The sequence below is a fragment of the Rhipicephalus sanguineus genome, chromosome 9, assembly GCF_013339695.2.
Source record: "Rhipicephalus sanguineus isolate Rsan-2018 chromosome 9, BIME_Rsan_1.4, whole genome shotgun sequence".
Classification (NCBI taxonomy): domain Eukaryota; kingdom Metazoa; phylum Arthropoda; class Arachnida; order Ixodida; family Ixodidae; genus Rhipicephalus; species Rhipicephalus sanguineus.
This window is the reverse complement of record NC_051184.2, coordinates 12,518,413-12,525,026: the sequence shown is the minus strand read 5'-3', so window position 1 is coordinate 12,525,026 and position 6,614 is coordinate 12,518,413.

Here is a 6,614-nt window from a genome sequence, read left to right as displayed (position 1 = left end):
CGAATAACGTCGCGTCGAAGCATATCGCCGACTTGCTCATTAATTACCCGACGTTCTGTGGGAGACACGCGATATGGACGTTGCCGCAGTGGTGGTTAATAATTAACACAGTCAATAATGTCTTGCTATGGATACTGAAATATGAGTCCAATTAAATATTTTGCTTCTTTACTCAGGCACACTACATTTTAATATTTCTCGTTCAGGCCCTCTACATTCGAAAGATAAGTAGTACATGGAGAATGCGAGCCAGTTACAGCCCGCATCTAAACAATGTTGGCATATAAGCATGAACTTGCGAAATGCATATCAGGCCGAAATAAAGAATCAAGAATTATAAAAATCTGTGTGATCAGTTATGGAAGAAATTGTGAATTCTGGTGAGTTATAAGCATTCATCGCGCGTCCGCAAGCATTCATTATTAAGCATTCATCGCGGGTCTGCAGGATCTCGTTCCCCGACACCATCACGTGATTGCTGATAGAGTGTAAGGGGGAGAGGCCACAGCATCTTACCCAACCCCTTACACAGGCCCGAACGCGCTAGCGCGTGCCAGCACACATGGTTTGTGTTTGCGTTACGCCAAGCTAGGACAGCATACGGTAGCCCGGTACCCTAAAGTGCTGTGCACGTATCATCATCAAGGCGGTCGAAGAACAAGAGGAAGACTTCTCCTTGGCGCGAGCGCGCGCTCAAATGGCTATGCTAGGTGGGACGGTCGCCAATGGCACTACGAACACAGCCCAGCGCAAAAGCTGCTTCGCATCTAAAAGATACGACGCAGCCATCGACGCCGCCATGGAAGAAAATGCATGGGTTAATGGCCTCAGAGGCGCTACGCGTACAACTCACCGCTTGTCTATCACGTGGGGGTGCTCATTTCCCAGCATGCCCCTGTTTCATGTTTTTGGCTTTTTTTCTTCCTCCATGCAAAGGGCTCAGCCATAATTCTTCATCGTCGTCAGCCACAGTATTAACGAATTGCACTTACAGGTTGTAGCGGGTACCTCGCACTCCGCAGAATGACGAATACTGGCGTAGTGGGTACTTCCTAATTTCACTAAAAATATGGTTTATGGCGTAGTGGGTGCCTTGCAAGTGTACTTGTATTAGTATACCCCCAAGAGAGTTCACAACTCCAGCTCCTCTTCCAGCTTTCGCTTTGACTGCGGTGCGCTTTCCGCGCAAGCCTGGCGTTTTACAGCGAAAGCTGTTATGAGATCACAACAAGGGCCGTTTTTGGCGCCTTAGTTGTCCGCCGCCCCCGCCGCCGGTGTCCGTAATCACTATCGCGAGAAATAAAAAAAAACTAAATAAGAAAAATATCGGGGATAGAACGAGGTTCGAACCTGGGCCCTCTGCGTGGGAGCCCTGTATTCTACTTCAGAGCCATGCCGGTGCTTGAAACTGCCTTGCAAAAATATCCTATACAGGCTTCATGTCTGGAAGGAACCACATTAACATATGTAATGTAGTGTGGTAGAAGAGTAAAATAACAACCAGGCGTCACACAACGCGAATTTTGTAACCAGGCGTTACACAATGCGAATTGCGCAACGAGTGGGTTGTTAAATGCTTCCAACCCATTACAAATGCCTCTACCATAATTCTTCATTGCATCAGCCACAGCATCAACAAAGTGCATATAACGCCTTATAGGTGTTTAGCGGGTACCACGGTTCTCCGCAGAATGACGAAAAATTGCATAGTGGCTGCTTCCCTACTTCACAAAAAGTATGATGATTTATAGCGTAGTGGGTTCCTCGCAAGTGCACTTCTATTGGTTGCCAAGGAAGCCCATAAGGCACCCATGATTCATTTCCTCAGGTCTCAATAAAGTTAATTCCCTCTCTCTCTTTCTCACGTTAACGTATGTTATAAAGCGTGGTGGAACGACCGGGCGTCACACAATGCGAATTACGTAACTAGTGGGTCGTAGCTGCCAACCCGTTACAAATGCCTCTGCCATAATTCTTCATCGTCATCAGCCACAGCATCTACAGAGTGCACAGAATGCCTTACAGATGGTAGGTACCTTGCTTCTCCGCAGGATGACGAATAATGTCGTGGTGGCTGCTTCCCAACTTCACAAAAATTATAATTTGTGGCGCAGCGGGTACGTTGCTAGTGTTCTTGTATTAGTAGCCACAATAGAGTTTATAACGGACTCTAAAGAGAGAGAGAGCTCTTTATTGAAAGGCAGAGAATTTAGCCGGCGTGTGTAAATTCGCTGACTTGCTACTCTGCGTGGGGACCGAAAGACACAAAGAGAGAGAGAAATACAAAAAGTTAAAAATACCGCTCTTCCAGCTTTCGCTGTGACTGTGCTGCGCATTCCGCGCAGGCCTGGCGTTTTTTTTATTATTATTATTGGATGATCATGTGCGGTGCACGGTGTTCCAGATTCTGGCGCAGCTAAAGATGCGAATATTTTCTTTTCACAACGAGCGAATTAACGCTCGTAAGAAGATGCAGAGTTCTTGGCGTTGCAACAAACGACCCCCACCATTGTGGCGTATCGGATACGGTGCTGCGCTGTGAAGCACGAGGTCGCGGGATCAAATGGTGTCTCGATGAGAGCTCCGGTAGTCAAAATAGTCCACAGTCCATCTCTACGGCTCGTCTCATGGACGTATCGTGGTTAGTAAAACCGCACAATATGACGAAGCCAAGTCTTGCCACGCGCTTCAGTGATCTCCATAAGTTTGGTTGCTACTTCTACAGGAGCAAGAGTACGCGTGCCGGCGCCCAGCAGCTTTTAAATGATTGGGATTGAATTCCTTCTCGTGTAGTACGGTAAAGCAAAAGTAAACAAATAACTCACAATACTACAATATTCTTCGACAGCTAATGAGAAACCAGTGATGTTTAACATGTTACGTGAATGTAAAATAGCATTAAAATTTGGAGTATTGCTCAATGCCCTTTGGAGGAGTATTTTTAATTGAAGTCATGCGAAGAAAAAATTCGGCAGATGCCACGTACCGTGGGAATCGATGTTATGCGAAGCATGCGCGGGATGGTGACTGTGGCATAATTTTTCATCTTGAGCGAAGCGTTACGGAATGACGCTAGAGAAATGTGGAAGTGGTATAAACACACTCATATATGCTGAAGAGTCGCATATGTATTATTTAACCAGTTGTTTACAGTTGCGTAACGATGCCAACAGCAAGAGGGGTGCTACCAAGACCAGACGCGGTAAGCCGATGTGTAGTGCTTATATTCTTCAATACTGCGCGAATCCGAACAGCACAAAGAAGGAACACAGATGCACAGGACAGGCTCGCAACTAAGCCTCATTCAGGAAAGTTGCCCTGGATATACACACAGCCGAGTGGCACGCGCAGGCGCACTGCACGTACGTCACAGATGCAGTTATGACAGTTGTGTTACAGTTGTTATGCTTATACTTGTCCGTTATGACAGAGAATGCACGCGCGTTTCACGAACCCGTGTGTATGTGTAGAAGGGGTCCTTGACAGTTCTTGAACACGGTCATCATCACCGTGATCAGTGAGCACCAGCCGGACTTGTTAATCGGATCCGTTCGTGATCGCGGCTACGAGGGGTCTAAGTGTAGTGAAGTGCAGGGTATAGCACAGCTGGTGGAAATCCTCGATGCCTCTTACGATGAAATGATATACGACGCCTCCTGTCCTGCACGTGGCCAAGAGGTCTTTTGATGCCCTGTCCACATTCAAACCGTCTTTCACGCAGTATAAGGACCAGGCGTTGTTGGGTCTTGATAAATCAATGTTGAAGTCACCGGTAATGATGAAAGGCCTTGTTCGCTCGGAAGATTTATTGTACGAAGCATTGACCCCGGTTTTTGCGTAATCGACGTGGTCCACGTTGCGGACCACGTGAATGAGTGCATGGTAGTTGAGCGTCTTCCAGGGGTGTTCTGTCTTCAGCTCCCTCACTTTCCTTGTGTCTGCCACGGTGGTGTAGCGGTTACGGCGCTCGGCTGCTGACCCGAAGGTGGCGGGTTCGATCCCGGCCGCGGCGGTCGCATTTCGATAGATGCAAAATGCTAGCTGCCTGTGTACTATGCGATCTCGGTGCACGTTAAAGAATACCAGACGGTCAAAATTCCGGAGCCCTTCGCAACGGCGTCTCTCATAATCATATCGCGGTTTTGGGACATAAAACCCCAACAATTGTTATTATTATAACTTTCCTTGCGTATCAATGTGTGTGTTCGCGTTTACTGTGTTGGTTGAGACTTTGTATTACCTGTGGCGCGCCCGCATAACATAAACTCTGGTATGCGGGTATGTGCCACACGTGACAGAGAGAAAGGGTTTCATGACGTACACGACAGGTATTTTGCGTTATTCATGCCATGACCAGTGAATCGTGTTTGTCATACACTGATCCCCTGCTATGCCAATTTTGGTACATTAGAAGTTATGGAGACAACCAGGAGAGCGCCCAGACGTAGGCGGATAGATAGATAGATAGATAGATAGACAGATAGACAGAAACGCCCAAAGTACCTGAGGTTCGCTAAGAAATGCTTCGCATTTAATACAATCGGAACTGACAAGTCTGAGTTGTATGCGCCATTTTGCGGGAAAAGTGCTGGGATTTCTTTAAGCAATAGCCAAACATGCGAGCTTAAATGTTACTCATTTTGTCCTTATTTCAAGAAGGCGACCCCACCACAGCCAGCTCCGTCTCATCTCTTTAGAATGCGATCATTTGTACTTACTATACGAGATACACAGCTATACGCTACTGTGACATGTACTGAATGTCTTCGTTTTCGATACGTTGCTAATAAAAGCAGCGAATAAACCACATTTTCCGACTACTACGTTTTTTCGTTGAAACAAAATTTCACGCATCAGGGCGTGCTGGCTTGCGCGTATTGAAGTGAGAAACATTTCCAAACAATGTTTTATGCACGTGCTGAGATTTAAAGTGAATTAACTGTCGAAAACATGCGCAGCAGCAGCGGCAACACAATCGGGCGAGAAATATGCAAGCGGTCGGGGCTGTTATGACTGATCGTCGGTGGCGACGGCGATGCGTTCTGACACTACTGGAGCACCTGCATCCATCCCAGTAACGAACTCCCCGCGACGGAAGGCTCCCCACAATGGGAAGAGCCTCGTACGAGCTCCGTTGGGCGGCAGAGATACAATGAACTAGCAGAGAGACGTAAAAGTGCGCCTCTCATCGGCGGGGCCTTCGCCGCCCCGTCACCGACGTGCATCGTGCCCCTGGCTGAATCGTGGTCCCGTCCATGAACTCCTGTGACCGGCTCCCCAATCTTTCCTGTCCTCTTCTCTCTTCGTCGCCCCTGTCGACCTCCGATCACAACCTTCCCTATTTCTTTCTACTTTTCTTTTATCCACCCTTACCGCAGACAGAAATTAGGTGCCTTTTTCATTTTCCTCCCGAACCACCAAGAAGATACGTGCGCGCCCGCATGTTTCAGCCCGGCAGGGGCGGTTGCGGCGGCAGCGTTTCTATCTTTGTTCGCCTTTTTGTGCGTAAATACACCGTGCTGACTCACGTTTGCTTGTGTTTCACGTATAGGTGGCAGCCTGTCAAAAGATATCATAGCGCTAGCAGGCACGGACGAGAAGGACACAACGGGACGTCCGTGTCTGCTAGCGCTTCAACCATCGAGCCCAAAAAGCCACTTCGTCAAAGCCCGCGGCTCTCGGCGGCATCCAACTAAGTCCCCCCCTTTTTTTAACGAAATATTTGTGGTGCTAATGAGAACGAAAAATGAGAGAACACAGGATAGGATCTCTCGTTTGTCTCCCTCGTTCTCAGTTGCGCCACAAATATTTCGTTTGTTAAAAAACAGGTCACTGACCAATGTCAAAAAACAAAATGACGTTTCGGGGTCCGTACGGATCCTTTGTTCACAACGGAATGACGGCAGGGCAGCAGGTTCTTAAGTAGCGTTGAGCGCATGACGCTAAGTCCGGGAGTACACGTGGTTTAGTGTGCCAGATGGATTGTGTTACTTGTCGTCTGAATTATTAGTGATTCGAGATTGAGCCTCGTCGCCCAATTCTTCTCCGTGGCCATGCTGCGCGCGTTGTCCCAGCTTATCTCGTGGCCCGTCTTCTCGGAATGCTCTGCGAGTGCATTTGTCACTGTGTGGCCCTTGGCGACGTCGTTCTTGTGCTGCTTCAGACGCTTGCAGAAATTTCCGCTTTCGCCAATGTACACCGATTCGCAGTCGGCGCATGGGATCTTGTAGACCACACCAGGAAAACGTTGCCGAGGGAGAGGATCCTTCACATTTAGCAAGTCATCCTTAAGCTTGCTTGCTGGCACATGCGCGATCTGGACACCACGTTTTCCAAACACGCGAGCTAGGGCTTCGCTTACACTTTGAATGTACGGAATCGCTGCGCGCTGGCGTGTTGACGCTGTATTATCAATGGCTTGACTGTTTTGCTGCTGGTTATGCATGATGAACTTAGTTGCTTTCTTAATAAAATGTTTAGGATATCCATTCCTGATGAGGTCATTTTCAATGGTCTGGAGCTCCTCCTGCAGGCTTCTTGCATCGGAACAGGTGCGAATGGCTCGTTGAACTAAAGAGCGAACCACTGAGCGTTTGTGGGCTACCGGATGAACT